Genomic DNA, 19,189 nt, shown 5'->3' with positions numbered 1-19,189 from the left:
GGTCATAAGTTGTCCAGCTTTGACAACCAGACAATCCCTTTCCTTGTTTGTTGGTTTCCACAACCTAACAAATGGGCTAATCACACCAACTCGTTTTATGTGATGCTGTCAGAGTTACATTTCATTAAGACTACTTTAAGCAGAAGTGAATGATAATCCTACGTGCCAAACTGTCCCCACGTGGTCTACGAGAGGTGAAAATCTTGGAAGTACTACTTGCATCTTCATTCTAGTGGAAGGGACAAGATGAAAGGGAAATTGAGACAACCTGCATCAGAGAACTGATGCTCCAGCTACAACTGATTTCAACTAGGACATCACCTTTACAGGTTGCCCAAGAGATGGACCTTCTACCGTAGTACCTCAATGCTGAAGGAACAGCAAACAGCATAAACACAAACTCAGTCTCTGACAAACGTTAAGACCAGTGCAAACCAAAGCAACATTTGTGGCCCCACTGCATGAGTATGATTCAAGTTCGCTCCCTCTGGAGCGTAATGCAGCCCGTATTGTTCCTGGGAGCAAATTGCAGCATGCTGCCAAAGGCCACACCTTCAGTCCAATGTCATGCAGTGACAGCAGTGGTCAGCACTCAGGGCACTGCATTGAGGTCAGCTGAGGTTAGGCTGTAGCTGACACACATCAGGTCCCCCTCCCCTGCCAAAAGCTGCATGCGTCTCTGCCCACCCTCCCAAGGCAGGTCAGCTGCAGAAGTCAAGATCTTCCTCAGTCCCTTCTCCCTGACCTCCGTCCTCCTCCACAGCCCATGTAGCACTGGACATGCCAACCCTGCCCATCCACCTGCAGCAGCCAGGTAGGCACCTCTATCGCCTGTTGCCTCTCCCAGACTCGGTGTGCAGCTAGGCAAGCCCACTGCAGGGTGAGGCAGGTCATGTAGAACCCGGGGCGGGGGCTGAACCGCGTCTCCCCAAGATGACTTCAGCTGCATTCCAGCGAGCCTGGCAACCTCCCGCACACACAAATAAAAGGAAATGAGAAACTCGGCAACAAAGAAACTGGCAGGGAAGCCACAGAGGCACACAGGAACGGGAAACGAGATTAAACACAGGCTCAAGAGCCCCAGCGTGCTGAGCCTTCCTCTCTAAAGCCTCCCTTTAACTTTGATGGGGGGGCACAGGAGTCTTCTTTTCACTTGAAAGGGCAAGAGGAGGGGCTGGATAAAAGGGATCCAGCATTATCCGGAATTGAGAGCACAAGAACGTGCTACAAGGCTTTAAAAAAAAAAAAAAAAAAAAAGTTTTGTTTTGTTTTTTAAAGTTCAGTACAGACACCCCGCTACCCTGCTCATCTTCCTTGGTGGAAATAAGGAGCTGAGACCTGAATCTGGGCAGAGAAGAGATCAAAGTGGAGCCGTTACAGGAGGAAGCCTAATAAAACTTAATGCAAAGTAATTGGGTGAATCTTCTCCACAATTCCCACTTCTTCTTCTTCTTCTTCATCTTATTATTATTATTATCTATTTAGCCATAGGAAATGGATAGCTGAAATTCTGCAATTTACAATGGGTGACACAAAAGTATATTAATATAAACACACCACCTAAGAGTCCATCCCCAACACATTAGGCTGTATGACCATGTTTGCATGTGTTCGGATAACTACGGTGCTTACATTTCTAGCTGTTAGTGGAACTATTTAAATCAGTTTGTTGCAATACTAAGATGGATTTCACCTGCAGTAAACTCTCCAGAATCTACATACTCCCTGAATAAATCTGTTCAGACCAATTCAGAGACCCATGCTCTGTTCGTCATTACTTCTGTGCTTCCCCATGTGGAGTATATGTGTTGTAGAGGAGTCTGATCATGGAAGTAACACAGCTGCCTTGCTTTTTATGAGGTGGTGGACACCCCATCCCTGGAGGCATTCAAGACCAGGCTGGATGTGACTCTGGGCAGCCTGGCCTAGTGGTTGGCAGCGGGTTCCTCCAAAACTATAGTCTGAATAGAAAAGATAGTTTCCTCTCCTGCAGCACCCTTGGATGTCAGTGGGATTGCTGGCAGAGAACTAAATTCACCACTTCCAGATGCACATGTATCACACACTTGCAATAGGATCTTCACGCATGTTCTTTAAAGAGTCATAGCAGGTAGTAACAAAATGTCAAGGAGGGTCACAAGAATCAGAAGCCCTGTCCCAAGTCTGAATGTTTGGACTGTATAAACTACCCTGTGAGGGCATCGACTGGTGTAGCAGAACTCCAGAGTTACATTGGACAGCCTTCTCCTAAGCGAACACCATCCTGGGAGCACTGCTTCCCATGGATACAAAGCAATCTCAGTTCAAGAACAACCTGGGCTGCTAGATGCCTGAGTACCTATGTATCACCAACCATCTTAGCAGGTCGGCTAGCATCATTTACACACAACAAAAGGGAAGAGGACTAGAACTTGGAGTTAAATACAGCAGTTCTACCAGTCTCCTCCACTGTCTGACTCTGAGGGTCAGAAATAGTGCCACAGAGGGGGATCCCTTTACATATTAGGAAAAAAAGACATGTCCTGGTCGTACTTGCCAAATAATAAAACAAATCAGGGTGTTAGCAAAGTTGAAAGTACCTGGTCATTTTGCACCATGGAATAGGAGTGGAGACTTGATCAGGTGTCCATATGTCCTGCTTCAAGGGGCAGATAACAGGTCTTTTGTTCACATTTCACATCAGTGATTGGTTCATATGGTGTGGTAGAGGTGACACTCTCTCCAAGGTGTTTGAGGGCTACACCCAAGCTTCTGTTGCTGAAAAGAAGTGGGGGAGGGGGAAAAAGAAAGGAACAGAGTTTAGAACTCATTTCTAGTTCTGTGGGGAACAGCATTCAGCAGCCATTGGCAAGCTTCATAAAAATCAAGTTCACTAATAAAATATATGTTTGTCCTTTGCAATCCTTGCTGAACTTGGATGGGCAAAGGACTTAAAAACCAAAGAGCCAGATTCCCAGCTATATAAACACAAAAGCTCCCAAGGGAATTTTACAGTGAATTCGTGGACAAGGAATTTATTTGGAAAGTTCAAGTACTGGGTTGGTCTTTTCAAGACTTTTTGAAGTGATCAGTGTAGATCTGGGATGCCTCTTTTCATGTCTGCCACAGTGGTTTTGGAGATCCACTCATCTGTTCTGGATTAGAACTTCCCAAAATGCAGAAGCAGAAAATGGTCCTCTTTGCTCTAGGCTTGGCTCTTAAGCCTGCTTTGTCCAGATCCTGTAGGGAACTCTCAACCACAGCAAGTCAAGCAACACTGTATTCCCACCACCATCCACCAGAACCAGGTGCAGTGCTGAGTCCACCTTCATTGTCCCACCCTCAGTATTAATTACCAATGAAACAGAGCACAGGGCATAAAAGATGAAGAGCTGGGCACTACATGCAGCTTACAAGGTATTGGGGCAGAGCTCTAAATGCTCTAAAATGCTCAGTTTTCCTTTCTGTGAAACACCTCCCATCACCAAGGGGGGCAGCTCTTCTGCTCCTACCTCTCCTGCCTCCAGGGCACGTGCTAGCAGCCAGATTCCATGTTCATGACAGCTTCAAGCCCACCAAATATCTTTTTAATCTGCAAAAACACCAACCTAAAACTGAAGTCTCTGGCCTAGAAAAAGGAGGCTATTGGAGATGTCATGGCAAGGCCATGTGGCAGTGTCATGGCATCACATTTCTGTCCTCATAGATGCGGGCCGCAAGCTGACTCTGCTCAGAGAGAACATTAACTACACCTCTTTATTATTGAGAAGAAATTTATTGGAGACATCCCTCCCTCTCTCCAGCTTCTCCTTTACCTTCGCGGAAAAGTAAACATTTAATTTTTTTTGTTGTTAATAGATTTAATGTTCATTTGTCGGTAGCCTAGGGGCAGGAACGCGTGACATTTCAAATAATTGTTGTTTCGGGGGTATCCTCTGGAGGAAAATGCTGCAAAAGTGTGGAGAAGATTTAAGTAAATTACTGTGTCAGCTTCTATTTATTCCTTACATGATTGCCAGAGGCAGGGCTGCGAGATAACCATTAGAGGCCCAGCCATAAAACAGGGAAGCAGAATTTCAAAAAGCCGGAGTGCCATTACTGGAAAGTTAGTGTGTAACATGTTAAATTATCCCCAAAGTAGGGGGAGGCAGAAATGGGGGGAGGCATGTGTCTAAGAGTCAGAGGAAAGAAAAAGTGAAAGAGAGAGGGACTGTGTGAGTAAAAGGAATTGCTCCACGGGGAATAAATTAAATACTAGATAGCCAGACAGACAGACAAAGAGGTAACTAGAAGAAGAATAAACAAAGACCAGGTCAGTCCTTGAGTCTGTCTCTGAGGGCCTGCCATGGAACACAGTGTTCAGTGCAGGCCTAGTCCCCTACAACTTTGTTGCCCTCACATCTCTGGGACACAGCCAAAGGTTCTAAAGAAAGTCCAGTTTCCTTTCATTGAGGCTTCTTGGCTGTTTTCCTTACTTTTCACCACTTCTTGCCTCCAAAAGGTACTTGTATGACTGCCATCCCAGCAGTGCAGAGTGTTCAGTTCAGCATGATGCTGCTGTGTAGAGATCCAATTCAAGCATGACAGCACAGCTTTGACCTCATATACAGGCATTTGTGGTTCTGTCAGGTAAGGTATTTGCACCACAAAGAAGCAGCCAGGGCAGGAATAATTGTAAAAAAAAATCTGCACATTCAATACACTATCCCCAGAACCAAAGGTGAGAAGTACAGAGCTAATGCATTTCCTGGGAGCAGACCTTTCAAGTAGATGTGGGGTGGGGAAGAGAAGGAACTAGATTCCAACATGCTGACTGAGCCTATGGATCAGCACAGGACAGAGTAAAGGAGGCATCAGGACCCAGGACACCTGTTCTTGTCTGTCCTATCTTAGCTTTTGTTTGCCTGGCTGCTATGTTGAACTCTTTGAGGTTTACTGCACTGTGCATGGAGGCTGGAGATTTGTGGGAAGGCATGCCTTTCCACCTGATATTATCAGCTTCATGCTTTCCCTCATCAAATGTTTCCCATTTCCTACCTGTGAGACTGGGACAACATGACACCCAAAGGACCAGTGAAGTAGACAGGAAGCTCCAGCTCTGCTCAGGACTTCAAAGCAAGATGATGTTCAGGCTGTAAGTTAAGCAAGTCCTGAAAATAAAAGGAAAAATGTTTGCCAGGGAGGAATGGGAAATGCTCAAGTTCTGACACTGAAGCTAACTGAAACGGACAACAGCCAGCTCATTACTCACAGTGGGCTATAGGAGAAGTCAAGGAGCATCAGGAAGGTTGTACGTGCCATGTGCATTACTGCTGTTGAAGCATCCACCACAGCAGAACGACCTCATGGCCCCCTTGCTGTAATCAGGCCTGGCTCTTCCAGTGCGCTCACAGCTCAGCCATCCCTCGGCTCCCACACCACCCTCCTTGTCAGATCCATTTGTACTGCTCCGACCTGTCCCACACCACCCTTCCTATCAGTTTCCCTCCACTCCTGTTTATTATCCATACTCTGGAGCTGGGCATTGCCCTCTGACTCATTGCTCAGAGGCTGCCTGGTTCTTCTTTTCTTTCACTGTAATTTGTTTACATCACGCAAAACAATTAAGTTCCAAAAAGTCTTATTTATCCCACAGATCTGTTTTTATCTTCCTTAGCATCACTCTCCATTTGTTCCTGCTACTGCTTCAGTTTTTCTCACTCTTTTGCTCAAGGCAAGTGCAGCTGTGTGAGAGCCAAGGGGCTGACAAACTGTAGCCCAGGTTTCTCCAAGACAACAGCTCTTCTCCCACTTCTCACCCAAGAGGATGAGAGTCCAGGCACACGCTCAACAATAAATAACCAGGGAGATTTTTCTTTTTTTTTTTTTTTTAATTTTAACGACTCACGAGGAAGACCTGCTGGTTAAATCATTGCTAACTCTCAACCTCCTCAATATTTCTTTGCTAATAGACTTCAGGTTTAATTGAAGGATCTTCTCTGGACTCTGTCTAAGGCACCATTTTCTCTTTAACCCCACCGCTCACAGTCTCACAAAAGCCAATCCATTAAGGGTCTTCATTAGTTTGAGCACCAGCCAACCACCCAAGCGGCAAAGGTCAAACACAGTCACCTGTCACAACATGGCAGTAAAACTACTAATTGTATGGGAACAAATGAGATAAAAAGATGGTACTATTATGCTATTTGATTTATTTTGTTTCCAAAGAGTCATTTAAGTCTAATTTACTTTGCAAGCTGTAGAGTGGGCCTGTGTGGATACAAATCCCAGTGTGAACAAATGAGGGTGTGTGCATGTACGTGTGCGCACCTCTCTCTCTCACACATGCTTATACATACGTAAACACATACTGGGGTCTGAAATGCAATCTAGGGAACTATAAAGTCATGGCACCATAAGGACTTAGATTTAACTCACCAGGCAGGCAGAACATCACAACACACTGGGATGGCTCTGTTGTAGTCACACACAGCGTCACACCAGCCCTCCTGCTGCCAGCTCAGTTGGCCATGCATGTTTCTTCAGCATCCCAGTTGCAATGGCAGAGGCAGAGGCAACCAGTGCAAGGTCCCATTTTGGAAGAGCATTTGCTTTGGAAACCTGTTTCTTTTTTTTTTTTTTTTTTTTTTTTTTCTTTTTGTGCTCAGGAGGAGAAAATGGCCCACATGCCCTCTGGTGGACAAATGCCATTTTGCAGCTCTGGGATCCAAATGGAAAGCTGCAAGTGGCCATATTTGTGGACACAAAAAGAAGTCATTTCCCTGAAAGGTTCTTAAAATCTTGCCTGCTCTCCAGCTTGTCCTGGCAATCACTATCTCAGAGCATCCTTGACTGCCAACTGAAAAGGTCCTGACCTTTCTGAGGCACAGTAAGCACATTCCATCCTAACTTCTTCATTATAGGTGCTAAACCAACGTAGCCATCTTCACCAACAGGTTCCATTACCACATGAAGGTATCATCTTTTCCTAGAAGATGACTTAAATTGTGCTTATCCTAGAATAAAGACCTTTCTGTTTAAACACAGGACCCAATCTCAAGCTGCATAGCCATCCTTCAGTATATCATACCAAACACCAGCCAAGATCAGGACAAAAAATACTTCCTTTAAAAGATACTGAGCGCTAATCACAACTTTGATATTGAATATATATTGCAAGAAATTCTATAAGTAGAATTTCAAAGAACAGATTTATCCATGTTCATGCATTAGGATCAACAGTTTCAGGGCAATGGAGGGAAGAAATCGAGGGATTACAAACTCCTGAAAAACACAAATGCATGAAGAATCAACCACCTTATTGCAGTGACAGAACATCCTTCTACACATACAACAGTGTGGTATGATGCATAGCTAGACCTGATGAGTAGACTTGTTGGGAGAATGTTATTGTTTCCAAGAAGGCAGCAATGTCATTAATGCTTTTCTTTGAAGTTTTTCAATCATCTCTGTTCATCAGTGAGTCATGCAGATCATCAGAATCAATACTTCTTATTACACATTGCATACACAATAAACGCTCAAATCCAACAGGAAAAATGTTCACTAGAAGCATTTCAGAGCATTAAGAAGGCTATTTTTATATGCCTAATTGCACTGGCACGCACTATAAACTCTACTGAACAGAGGTATAGACAACTAACACTGAGAATAAAGAACAGAAAGACAGTTCCTGGGTGAATATAGTGAGGAAAGAACCTGATGAAGGCAGATAGCTGTACCATCACTTCCAGTGCACACAGCAGCACAAACTACCCAGTAGAAAATACAGCTAAGATATCAGTGAGATCTGGCTGTAGGGGGATGCAAGTTTACCTCTTTTAGTAGTAAGAACATTTCTGTACACTCCTGGCTTCCTCGGCTGTGTTGGCCCATATGGCCCAGTCGTTCAGACATGGCTGCTTCCAAGGGAAGAGCCAGGGTCACGCCTGTCAGCCTCAATCAAATGTGTCCTTGTGTTCACTCCAGCAAGCAGATTAGGGAGACTTAACTTGTTCTTGGCATTATGGGAGATCACATGGGCATCTGTGAAACATGAAAAGCTGTACATGCCATCCCCTCCTGTTCTGGCGCTCTGAAGGTGCAGAGATCTTCTTGGCCCACATTATCTCTTCCTACTGGAAACAGGGAGTAGTTTGAGTACAGCTTCACGTGCCAATGGTGAGCATTTAGATTAGCCAAAACTGCCACTAGGGACCTGGGTCATGTATTAGCTGTGCTCCTGCTCCCTTTATTCCTCATCTTCCTTTCTCAGCTTGTCCCTGACCCCTTTCTTTTTGCCACTCCACTTTCACTTTATTCCTATCTCACTTCCTACCTCCCTCAGTGCTGACATTGGCCATATTATACAGCTTGTCTTCAGCAGTCATCAACATGTTACAGAGGATCCCTCCAGCCCAAACTCATTAGCTCTTAGCTAACAAAGGGCTCGTGAGGAAAATGTATTCCCTCAGCCTGTATTTAGACAAAGACATTTCCAATCATGAGTGAGAAACAGACTCCACCAAGCTTGTGCATCATCACGGCTACCAGCAGGACCCCACAGTGGAGCTGAATTCTGAGAGAAAGGGTAAATTAGAAGTTTCCCTCTGGCAGCGGGTCATTTGCACCATGTGAATGTATTGAACCAGCTCTAAATGTGCTCCAGAACTGGAAGAGGAAGGGGAAAGGATGAGGATGATAAAAGAGTTAGAACGTTTCTCCCCTATCTCCCCCCCCCCCCCTTTTTTTTTTTTAAACACAAATGTTACATTAAACTCACCTTTTCTTACATCGAAATTTGGAAAATAATAAGCCACACAAGGCTTCCCAAGACTTTTTCCCCCATTCCCTAGATATTCCCCTAATAGGAGAGAGTAAGCAGCATTTCACAGCTCCAGCAGAGTCCAAATTAGTTTTTCTGGCAACCAAATGCAGTGCCTACTCCACTATGCACATACAAACACACACATCGCTGCCTACAGCATGAACAGATCCTGCCTGAAGTGCAAAGCCAAGGAACCAAAAGGATTCAATGCCAGAATTAAAACTGCTTTGTAGTGTTAAAGCTCCCCCACAAACATGGCATGCTATAAGATTCAATTACACAACTATATTTTCAAGGAAATGGGTCTTTAATCTAGGGTTGAGGATGGTGTTCCCTTAATAAGTGGCTCTGCCCTTCTTTTATTATCTCGTTGTTTACTGTTAGGTGTTATGCACTATGCTCACTGCGGAAGACGGAACTGTAGATTTCTTTCTCCCATGCTCTATTCTGGTGCTCATCATAAGAGTGGCTGAGTGCTTTTCTGAGCTGAATTCATTTATCTTCAAAAAATGGGATTTGTTATTTTCATTTTACAGGAAAGTAATTGAGGCACACAGGAATGAAGATCCAAAGGCGCCTATTTCATTTTGGAAACCTATATTTGCAGCGTAGTCAGGCCATTCTGTGCAAGCACAACAGTTCCCTTTATATTCAGTAGTGATGTCCATGAATCAAAGCCACACCTCAGGATGAAGCAAGGGATAGCATGACCCTAAAACTCTGTGAGTTATTACCGGGGCACAGAAAATTCCAACAGCTCTTTAGAAATCCCCTTTGAATAATAAGCATTTCTTCTCCAGCAGAGCTCCGACTCATTTCAAGTTCTGTAAGTAAGGAAAGAGAGTCCATAATGACAAGCCTCTTTCTGCTCCACACCTGAGCACAGCCAAGTTGAGCAGTGACTAAGACAGGAATACTATTTAAAATGTTTGTCACCAAAGATATAAGGAAATACAGCCAGAGAGACATGGCAGCAGTGATCACATATTCACCCCAGTGCAATGTGGAGAAATAAAAATGTTCTCAATACTATTGTGACTATTTTCATTCTGTGGCAAAGAAGAAATAAGACAGCCTTAGCTTGCTTTTCCAAAGCATAAGAAAACTACATAATGCCCTCAAATAAATAAATAAATAAATCCAAACTGAAAGAAAAAAGAGCAGGCACCACACTGTCAAGAATAATTGGCTGTGCAAACACAATTTAGGAGGCAGCAGATTTGCAGAACAGTATCTTGGAGTGATGATGAATCACATCCATGAGTCAACCATGTCAGGCTTTTCAGGGGGAAAAAAAAAAAAAAAAAAAAAGCAGCTAAGACACCAGGATTATGAATAGCAGTGTCCTTTGCAAAACACATGAATTACTCTTCTCACTGTAATCTGTCCCAAAAAGGCCACCTTTGGTGGGCTTCTTTACATATGGGGCAATTTAAGCAACATGCACAGTTCCTCAGGACTTTGAATCCTGATGAATGGCAAATGAATGATCAGACATCTCTGAAGATGAAATGAGAGGGAAGATCAAAAAAACTGGAATTGCTTAGTTGAAAAAAAAATCAAGCAGAAAGATGGCAGGAGTTTGCTAATTGGTGAAAGAGGGGAGCAGTAACTTTTTTTCCATGTCACTGACAGGGACATAAAAAGGAAGTTATAGGCTTAGATCACAAGAACAACAACAAAATATATTTACTATGGGCACTGGGAAGAATGTTAGAGGAATATGCAGTGTAATAGCTTTGCCTAGAGAAAAGAGGATGACTTCACTGGAGGTTTCTGAGGACAGATTAAGCAAACATCTGTCTGAAATTGCTTAGGAAACGGTGCTCTTCTCATGGGAAGAGAGGTATAAGATAAGGATCTCCTGAATAAAGCTCAGTTCTCATTAATTTTCAACACTGTGATCCAGAGTGGGGGATGCCAGTTTTGCAAAGAGAAACAATATGACATTCTTTAAAATGATGTTTTGCCAAAAATATATAGCTTAGTTAATAAACTAAAAGCTTCAACTGAGCAAACATCCATCCTGCAAGACTTGTGACTGCGTGGTTAATACTGGACAAGATCACAAGCAAAAGGAAATAAGAGCTGATAAAGGAAAGTTTGGGAAGGTCCAAACAACAGCTGGTGTTTCCAGTCTCCTTTGTAATTCATGAGAGCTGTAGGGATTAAAAGAGCAGTGGCTTGTGGAGCTGATGGGAAAGTCCTGGAACTACTTGTTTCATGCAAAAGTAGGAATGGGCAAAAACTCCAGTTCAGGGCCAGTTCATCCCAGTGACCTCCTGTATTCTAACCTGATTTTGGTTATATCTCAGTGTTCTGCTTGCAGCCAGCGGCTCTCTCTGGATCACGGGCTCTCTGACGCAACACACTGACCCAAAAGCTCATGGGGCACCTCTCGTCCCCATGGCACAAGGGACATCCCCTCGCTGCGTCCGGAGCCTTGAGGAACTCAAAGACCTGGACTCGCTCCTCCGCTACCCGGGTTTCTCCCGCAGAGCCAGCGGCAGCGACGCGTTCAGCACCGCGGAGAGCGGCAGGTCGGCCCGGCGGCACACAGTCTTAAGTAGCAAGAACTAATTAATGTCCGCAACATCCCAGTGAACTACAAATGCTCCATCTTACAGGTAGGGAAACTGAGGCATAGAGCTTCATACCAAGCCACAAAGCACAGCCAGGACAAGGAAGAGCTAAAGGAGAATCCTGGTCCCCAGCTCTGTATTCACTCCACTCCCATGAAACACATGAAGGACGCTTCTATCCAATCATCAACTAAACCATCAGTCAGCCTAATAATTAGCCAATTAATTAGCAACCACCCAAAGCAGATTAATTTACTCAGGCCCCATCTAATATGGTACTAGCAGGAAAGTTGGATGGGGGAATCTAAACAAGGAACAGAATAGCAGAGCTTTACCCAGCACTGGGCCATGGTCCACACAGAAGCAAAGAAGTGTGGTTGGCTTTGGTGCCTACCACTGTGACTGAATAATGACAGCAGGAAGGGAATCTCCCTACAGAAGATGAGAGAAAACAGGAAACACTGGGCATTTCCATCCAGAATGCCCAGGGAATACCAAAGCCCAGAATGACTCACCCAAGCGGTTTAGAGTCAGAAAACAGTTGCCTTGAAAAATCAAAAGGTCTGTAATGCATGAGGAAGATTATGTTTGCAGGTAAAACATTCAGATGGAGATATTTTATGGAGGACACAAAACTGTTGTTTTTACTATTGTTGTTGTTATTTATTGCTATTATTGTTATTAACCTGTAGGCTCACAGGGAAAAAATTAGTTGTATCTTCAAGACTATTCTATCAATTCACCAAGAGCCCACAAACAACCAACTAAAAAAAAATTGGGGTCTGGTTAGCACGGAGTAAATAGGAAATAACAGTTAAATTTATATTTAGAGCTGATTTAGGTACTTAGCCAATAACACCAACAATTGAAAGACTAAGTGGTAGGAGGCACTGGAAAAAGGGAAAATTTAAACCTGATTTAAAAGAGAGAGAGAGAGTGAAAAATAGCCTTGTGGATATCTTCATATAAATTTTTTTTTCCAACATTTGTGCAACTCCCCACACAAATTAACTTAATCAATTATTTTCCTCCTTCCAAAACAAAATGCTTCCTTCAAGCATTTTGATCAGCCTTGAAGACTCAAACACAGGCTCATAAAAGATGATGAAACTATGTCTTAACCATTTGCAGTCCATTAGCTGAGCTCTGCAACACTTTTTTAGCCTCTGAATTGCAGAGCAGTGGTGTAAAGGTGTGAACCAGTCCTTTTTGCCCACTAGCTGGGGCAAGCTACAAGTGGGGCTCCCCAGACTCTACGTGGGCTTAGCTAATGAGAGATAACTTCTTATACTGAGATGCACTTAGAGCAGTGACACCAAGTATTTGCTTTAGGCTTACCCCTCATGCTAATGCCATTAAAATGGTGTGGCTCAGCAGTTTCCAAAGGGATTATCACGAGCCTCCATTTGAGGAACTCCTCATCTGACCAGCCTCTGAGCTGCAACTTATTCTGTAGAGTGGGTGTCAGGCTCACCAAGTGCCAAGCAGGGTCATCCCCACTCAAAACCACCGCTCTCCTTAGGGAAAAGCCTCCGCCTGTTTTGCAAAAGACAGTGGAAAAAAAAAAAAATACAGATTCCCTTCTCTCTTCAGCCCACAGAAGCACTTGGCAGTCTCATGGGAAGCCCAGCAAAGTCCCTACACCTCCAAGGCCCACGGAGCTGTGTGTCCACAGAGCACAAGGACCAGGCTCAGAGGGAGCTGAGAAGCATGAAGTGGCCTCCTGCAACAGAAAAACCTGTGTGAGGATATGTGAAAAATAACCCTGACTCGCTAATCCTAGCTGTGAGCAAACAATTAGCAGGAAGCAGAGGCAAACAGGAAAGCTGATTTAATTATGTGACACTGATACAGCCAGTGAACTGGAGGGGAGGGAAGGGGGGAGGTGGGGAGGGCTGGGGATGTGGGGTCAAAACAGTTTGTAAAAATCTGTTTCACAAAAGCTGTTGTTCCCCTCGGGGCAGAGAGAGATTACCGTGGCTCAGTGTCTATCAAACACGGGAAGAGAATAGGGCCAGGGGCAATGAGACAGCTTCCGAGTATGAAGGGCCCTTCTTCTTCTCCGCAGCAACCAGCAGCCTGCCAAAGAATTCCTGTAAGCTCTCTGCGGCTTTGTGTGCCTGCCTGGGCTGTGGGGAGCACTGCAGCAGGCCTGCCTATTGTCGGCAGGGCTCAAAGGGAGCTGGGCAGAGAAAAGGGGAGCTGGGGGAGGAAGAAGGCTTAAGGGAGCTTGTTGTTATCAAAGCCGCGGAGCTTATTGTGCCAGAGCAGAATCACGCTGCCTCTGAGCCCCTTCAGTGTGGCTGCTCATGGAGGCACTGCAAGCAGACAGGGTGGGATGTGCCTCCCTTGGTTTGCAGGGTGCCCCTACGCTGCCCACTGGCATCTTCTGGCTCTGGGAGGGATGTGCAAGGGGAGGCAGCCCTGCACCCACTGGTACCCCAGGACACCTGCCATGGGACCAAAGCCCCATACAGAGCCCCTGCTGAGGCATCTGCTGGAGGCTGCCAGGTGTATAAGGGCAAACAGTCACATCCAGGTCAGCAAAGGCATCAGTCCATCGCTGAAAGCATCTATAGCTGGATATAAAGATACACCTGGAGCCTCCTGCACACCCCCTCAGCATCTGTGTGGTCCTCAACACAAACACATGCAGAAGTATGCACAGTGGAAGCCACGCACAGCACAGCAATGCAGACACACCTTCCTGGCCCACAAGCAACATGCATCTGCTTCCCTCACCTTGGCCATGCATCTGCCTTGAGAGAGTCTTGAGTTGTGCCACCTCAGGTCAGGGTGTGTGGCAGAGCCAGCAGAAGAGATATCAAACCACATTGTTTCCAAAGCTTCATCTACATCAGGAAGAGGCCAAAGACCCCTGGGAAGCATGAGCCTCGGGAAAGACCCTGTGAGAAGGGGGCAACTGGCAGCACTGCAGACACTACTGCTGATGTGCATTATACACTGAGGTTTCCTAAACACTGCTCCAAACACCATTCAGACGCCAGCTGAATGGCAGAAAGGCCTGAGACTGCAATTGGGACACATCCCCAGGGACCCAGGAGTGCGGCCAAGCAGGGCGTAGGAGTGGGGTGCCAGCCCAAACCCTGTTCTGAAAGGACTGGGGTGACTTAATGCTGATATGAGGATATTCCCATAGACTCCACATGAAAACCAAGCCATTAGACTTACAACCACAAAGTAAACTTCTAATGGGGACCAGAGCCTCCATCAGCTTTTATTCTGTACGGACTTACCCAGGAAAATACAAAGCAAATCCCCAAGACCATCACAGAAACGGGAAATCCCATGGACCTGGCCTCTTCCCATGGTAAGTTTGACTCGAGGAAGAAACCACTCTAGAACAACTCAAAGCTTCCTTTTTCCTGGACCTGGGAATTTTCTCCATGCTCACACCAACCAACTTTCTAGAAGCTCTGCTCCACAGTGGCCAAACCCACATCTGACTACAGGCCTCCCAGAACAGCCTTCCCCTACTGAGTGCAAGTGGTGGGGAGCTGGTGCCTGACCACACAAACAAACCTCTCCCATCCCAGGATGCCTCCTTACATCAGTCCCAGAGGGACCTGGCCAGTTCACCATCTCACCCTGCTCAGACTCACATGCACACACACCTGTGAGGTGGGGACAATTCATCCCCACACAGTGCCTTCTTCCCACCCCAGCCCTCATCCTTCATCCCTTCCCCTCCCACAACTGCCCGAGGCCAAACAGCAGCACTGAGCTGACTGGGCAGGGAGGAGGAGCTGGGGTGGGCAGGAAGGGGCACCCCAATAGGGGAGTGGACTCCCACAGTCCCAGTAGGAAAAGTGGGGGGGCTGTGGCTGCGGGGGAGGGGACGGAGGCAAGGCAGGGAGGGCTTCTCATTGTGAGGGAAATTTTATTTTTAACAGATGCTAAGGCAGATGGCACAGAATTAACAGAAAATGGGAGAGGAAAAAAGAGGAAGAACATTACTGGCTCCAGAGAGAGTGGACATTAAAAAAATAAAGAATAAGGGAATGAAAACAAGTTTAAGTACTCTCTCCAGAGGAGGGGGGGAGGGAAAGCGTGAGGCAGAGCAGGGACGAAGCAGCGTGATAATAACCAAAGGCGTGAAATTGCAAAAGTAAAATTTGTGGCACTCGGGAGGGGCTGATAAGGCCCCAGCTTCATTGCAAAACTCACTCAGAAATTACTGATGTGATGTTTTAGCCTTTATCATTAATAATAATCGAGAGTGGGGAGTGGGGTGGGGGCGACTGAAACAAAGAGGGAGAGAAATGGTGTGAGCATGGGGAACTTGGGCAGGAGGCAAAGGAGGGAGCTGGGGAGGGAAGCAGAGGGTTCAAATAAGGGAGAAAAGGGGAAAGGAGGGAAGGGAAAACTGGAAAAAGAAAGGGAACCAATGCCAGCAAAAACAAAAAATATGAGGAAGAAAGAAAAGGAGGAGGAAGGTTGAATAACCAAAGGAGAACAAAGGGAAAGACGGGCAAAGACAAGGTAAGGGGGAAAATGCCAAAAAGTGAGCAGGAAGGAGAGAGAATGGAGAAATGATAACAGAGATGAAATAGTGGGAGCAGACAGACTGCAAGACACGGAGCAAGGGGGGAAACAAAGAGATATGGCCCTGCCACTCTCCTCCCAAATTAATCGCGGTTACATCAACCCAAGCCACTAAAACAGAGCTATTATGAATGGGTTAGTCACAGGTGGAGTTAAAGGCCTACAGAGGGATATTAGCCAAAATTGAGTGGCTTTTAATTTCTTTCTAACGAGAGATTGTGGCTGGGGAGCCAGACAGTGCCTCGCCTCAGCTAGGCCTGCAGGCACAACACACAGGAGCCGGCAGCTCCCCGCCGCTGCACGAAGCCACACGAGCTGACCTGTGCAGTGCATGCAGCGAGGTGGAAAAGGCACACGTGAGCTGGCCACCTGCTCTGTGGGGTGAAATGGCAGAACCAGGCAGCATGCACAGGGACACAGAAAATACACGTGGACATCGGGATGCTCCACTGCCTCCTTGCTCCGGTGCAAGGATGCGGTGCCTGCATTTCGTGGCCCATCACTGGGCTGGGGGATTCATAGCACCCGTCAGAGGTTGGCTCTTACCATGAGAAGGTTCTCCCTGAACCACAGCCGGCTCATTGCCCTCCTGGAGAGAGCAGGGAGCTTCAACACAAGACTGGGACATCTGGGTTCTATTTCTGGCTCTGCTGCTGGCAATTCACCACATTTCTCCGTTTCCCCATCTGCTATCTGGGAATAACGCAGTATTGTTAAAACTGAGCACTTAAAAATGATGAATCAGGCCATCTATCCATTCTGAAACCATGACATTGGTTTAAAAACTCACGATAACTTCAAGAAGGGTAGGGCCACACACAGGAGAGCTCACACGGCTCCCGAGAATCCAGTCTATGGGACTCCCATTTTCTCCACAGCTGTAAGATTTAGAGACAGATTTCTCACTGTATCTGAGCTTAAAGCTCACAGCTCATCCAGCCACGTGATGTTGGGATGGGAAAAGAAAAAAAAAACAACTTCACAACTATCAATACTCAGTAACCCAAATGTTTTTCTTTCAGAGCCAAGTGCAAATTTTCCATCAAAGCCTCTTACTTCCTAAAGTATCATTTCATTACAGCTGAAGGGATGGGTCAGTTTTAACAATACTTTTTCCCTGAGGCCATTTAGAGAGGAGCTAAAAAAGAACTCAAAGTTGTGGAACCTGGCAACATCCAGCTCTGACATTTTCTAAACAAAAACATTTGCTTTATGATTGAAAACGACATTTCATTTATAAGTTTTAGACAATTTAGGCTTAAAAAGGACTCTGAAATGGAAAAAAAGTTGCACTGGGAACAGAATATTTCATTTGATCTGATCTAAAATTTGGAGGCTGGGAGGAAGAGAGTGGGAGATGAAGTCAGAATGAGAATGAAGTTGACTTTTTGGAAAAGTATTATGTATTTTGTCTTCTTATCCTATTTTGGATAGGAGAAGTAAGGGCAATTCACAAATTCTGATTGGAAAAAAGATTATGTCCTGCCTAGATCCAACTTATATCTACATGGGATATTTTAAGGACTGCAGATAGCGTGTACTAAGTATTGATAATTTATGTATTTATTTCATCCCATTACCCTCATGATCCAGCCTAAGCAAACTCCATAGACACTGTCATCTCGTTACTGGTGAAAACTCACACATCTTCCAACCTGAACCCAGACTTGCTAGTGAAGGCTGTAGGAGTCACTCAGGAGAAGACATGCTTTCAGGTGAAAGACACAAACCAGATGAGCTGGAAAGCACGTATGAGCCAACAAAAACTCATTTGGAGAGTGTACGTGAAGACGGGAAGAAGCACCCCTGCAAATTAGGGTGGCCTCACATAATAGTGACATGGGACTGCACAAGCAGTGCTGTTTTACACATGCACTAATTCATAACAGTCCGCAGAAGCTGCTCATAATGCATGGAACATCATGTGAAATCTGATAAAAACAGTCATATCTAATGAGCAGGATTCTCATCTGGAAATCACCTGCTAACTCATCTGATAAGTCAGGAACTTCAGAGACAGCCAATCTTAGTGGCAAGGTAAATCCTGATCTTAAGAGCTAGGCAGTGCTGGAGTTGGCTGAGCATCCTCATCTCCAGTACAAGAATCTCTTACCCACACATCTAGGAAACAGCCCCACCATGCGAAGATCCACCTAACTAAGAGAATACGCTTAGAGTCAGCAGAAAAGCAAAATTCTAAGATGAGGCAGTCCCAGGAGAGAGTGGAAAGTGGGCCTGGGTGATCAGAGCATGTAGAAAGCATACAAAAAACAGAGTGGAGTGCAAAAAAGTCCCTTAAACCAAGCACAGAACTATACTAACTATACTCACTCCACAATCTCAAATTGCTCTGTGCAGGCCTTCCAGCACTTACACACAAGCACTGGATGAGCATCTACATGTTTCCCATCGATAATCCTTCTTCTGTCAGCACAGAGCAAGCCCACTCCCCCTATCACGAATGCCTTTTTCTATGTGCCCTGTTTCCCCCGGGTTGCCAGCTGAGACCACTCCTTGGAGAGCTACACTCCTCCTGGAGTCTATTAAAGCTCAATTACCACGGGCTGAGTGGCCTTGTTGTCTGGCAAAATGAGGCAGGATGCTCCTCTCTCTCTCAGGACTGGGTCTGCCTTCCAGCCCAGCCAGTTCACATCTCTAGATCAACTTAATAAGCACAAAACAAGTACAAGAGGTGAGGGGAGGATGACAAGGCAAGGAAAAGCTGCAAGGAAGCAGCTCTGAATGCCACCAGTGCCTGCTTTAGTGAGATTGGCTGTCCCAGCAGTGACAAAGGGTGTACTGCTGATCTATGCCACAGACACAAATGAGCCATCTTGATTCACCTCTCCCAGGCCCCACAGACCTCATATCTCATCAGCATCTCCCTCTGCCAGCCCAGCCCCCAACCCACTGGTGCTTCAAAGGGACCAAATACACTCTTCTTTTACACATTCTGTTCACATTCTGCCCCACACTGTTCCCCAGCAGGTTTTGCAGCAGTAAAGTTGTGGCTTTCCCCCACACTGGCAAAAAGCCATCATCAACAGCAATGCAAAAGTTTCTATCAGCAACAAATAGCTTCCCTCCCACCTACAACCCCCCTCCTTGCATGTGCCTTCTGGGGCCGGAGTCTGTAGATGGAATTATACAAATAGATCAGTCATACAGATAGCAGTCGTGTTTCATTTGTTACTCAGAATCCTTATGGACAAGGAAAATAAGAGAGACTGAAAAAATGCAAAAGCATTTATTTCCC

At 45.6% G+C, this 19,189-nt stretch overlaps 1 long non-coding RNA gene across 15 annotated transcripts in view; it reads right to left on the bottom strand.

Moving 5' to 3' along the window:
* Window positions 1-7,532, bottom strand: part of LOC107315902 (uncharacterized) — a 64,738-nt gene extending 57,206 nt beyond the window's left edge. For 5 of the 15 annotated variants that reach the window (XR_014948636.1, XR_014948634.1, XR_014948645.1 and 2 more), the window contains exons 1-3: window positions 6,397-7,532; window positions 5,017-5,129; window positions 2,580-2,757 (exon numbers count right to left, since the gene is read on the bottom strand). This is a non-coding gene — a long non-coding RNA (uncharacterized LOC107315902). The remainder of the gene's footprint in view (window positions 1-2,579; window positions 2,758-5,016; window positions 5,130-6,396) is intronic. The other 10 variants (XR_014948642.1, XR_014948638.1, XR_014948641.1 and 7 more) reach the window with 4 other exon arrangements.
* Window positions 7,533-19,189: the final 11,657 nt, after the last annotated feature.

This window comes from Coturnix japonica, chromosome 8 (genome assembly GCF_054131305.1).
Source record: "Coturnix japonica strain WE chromosome 8, WE-NBRP24, whole genome shotgun sequence".
Classification (NCBI taxonomy): Eukaryota; Metazoa; Chordata; class Aves; order Galliformes; family Phasianidae; genus Coturnix; species Coturnix japonica.
The sequence above is the reverse complement of the archived record's forward strand: the minus strand, read 5'-3'. Positions and strand labels throughout refer to the sequence as shown.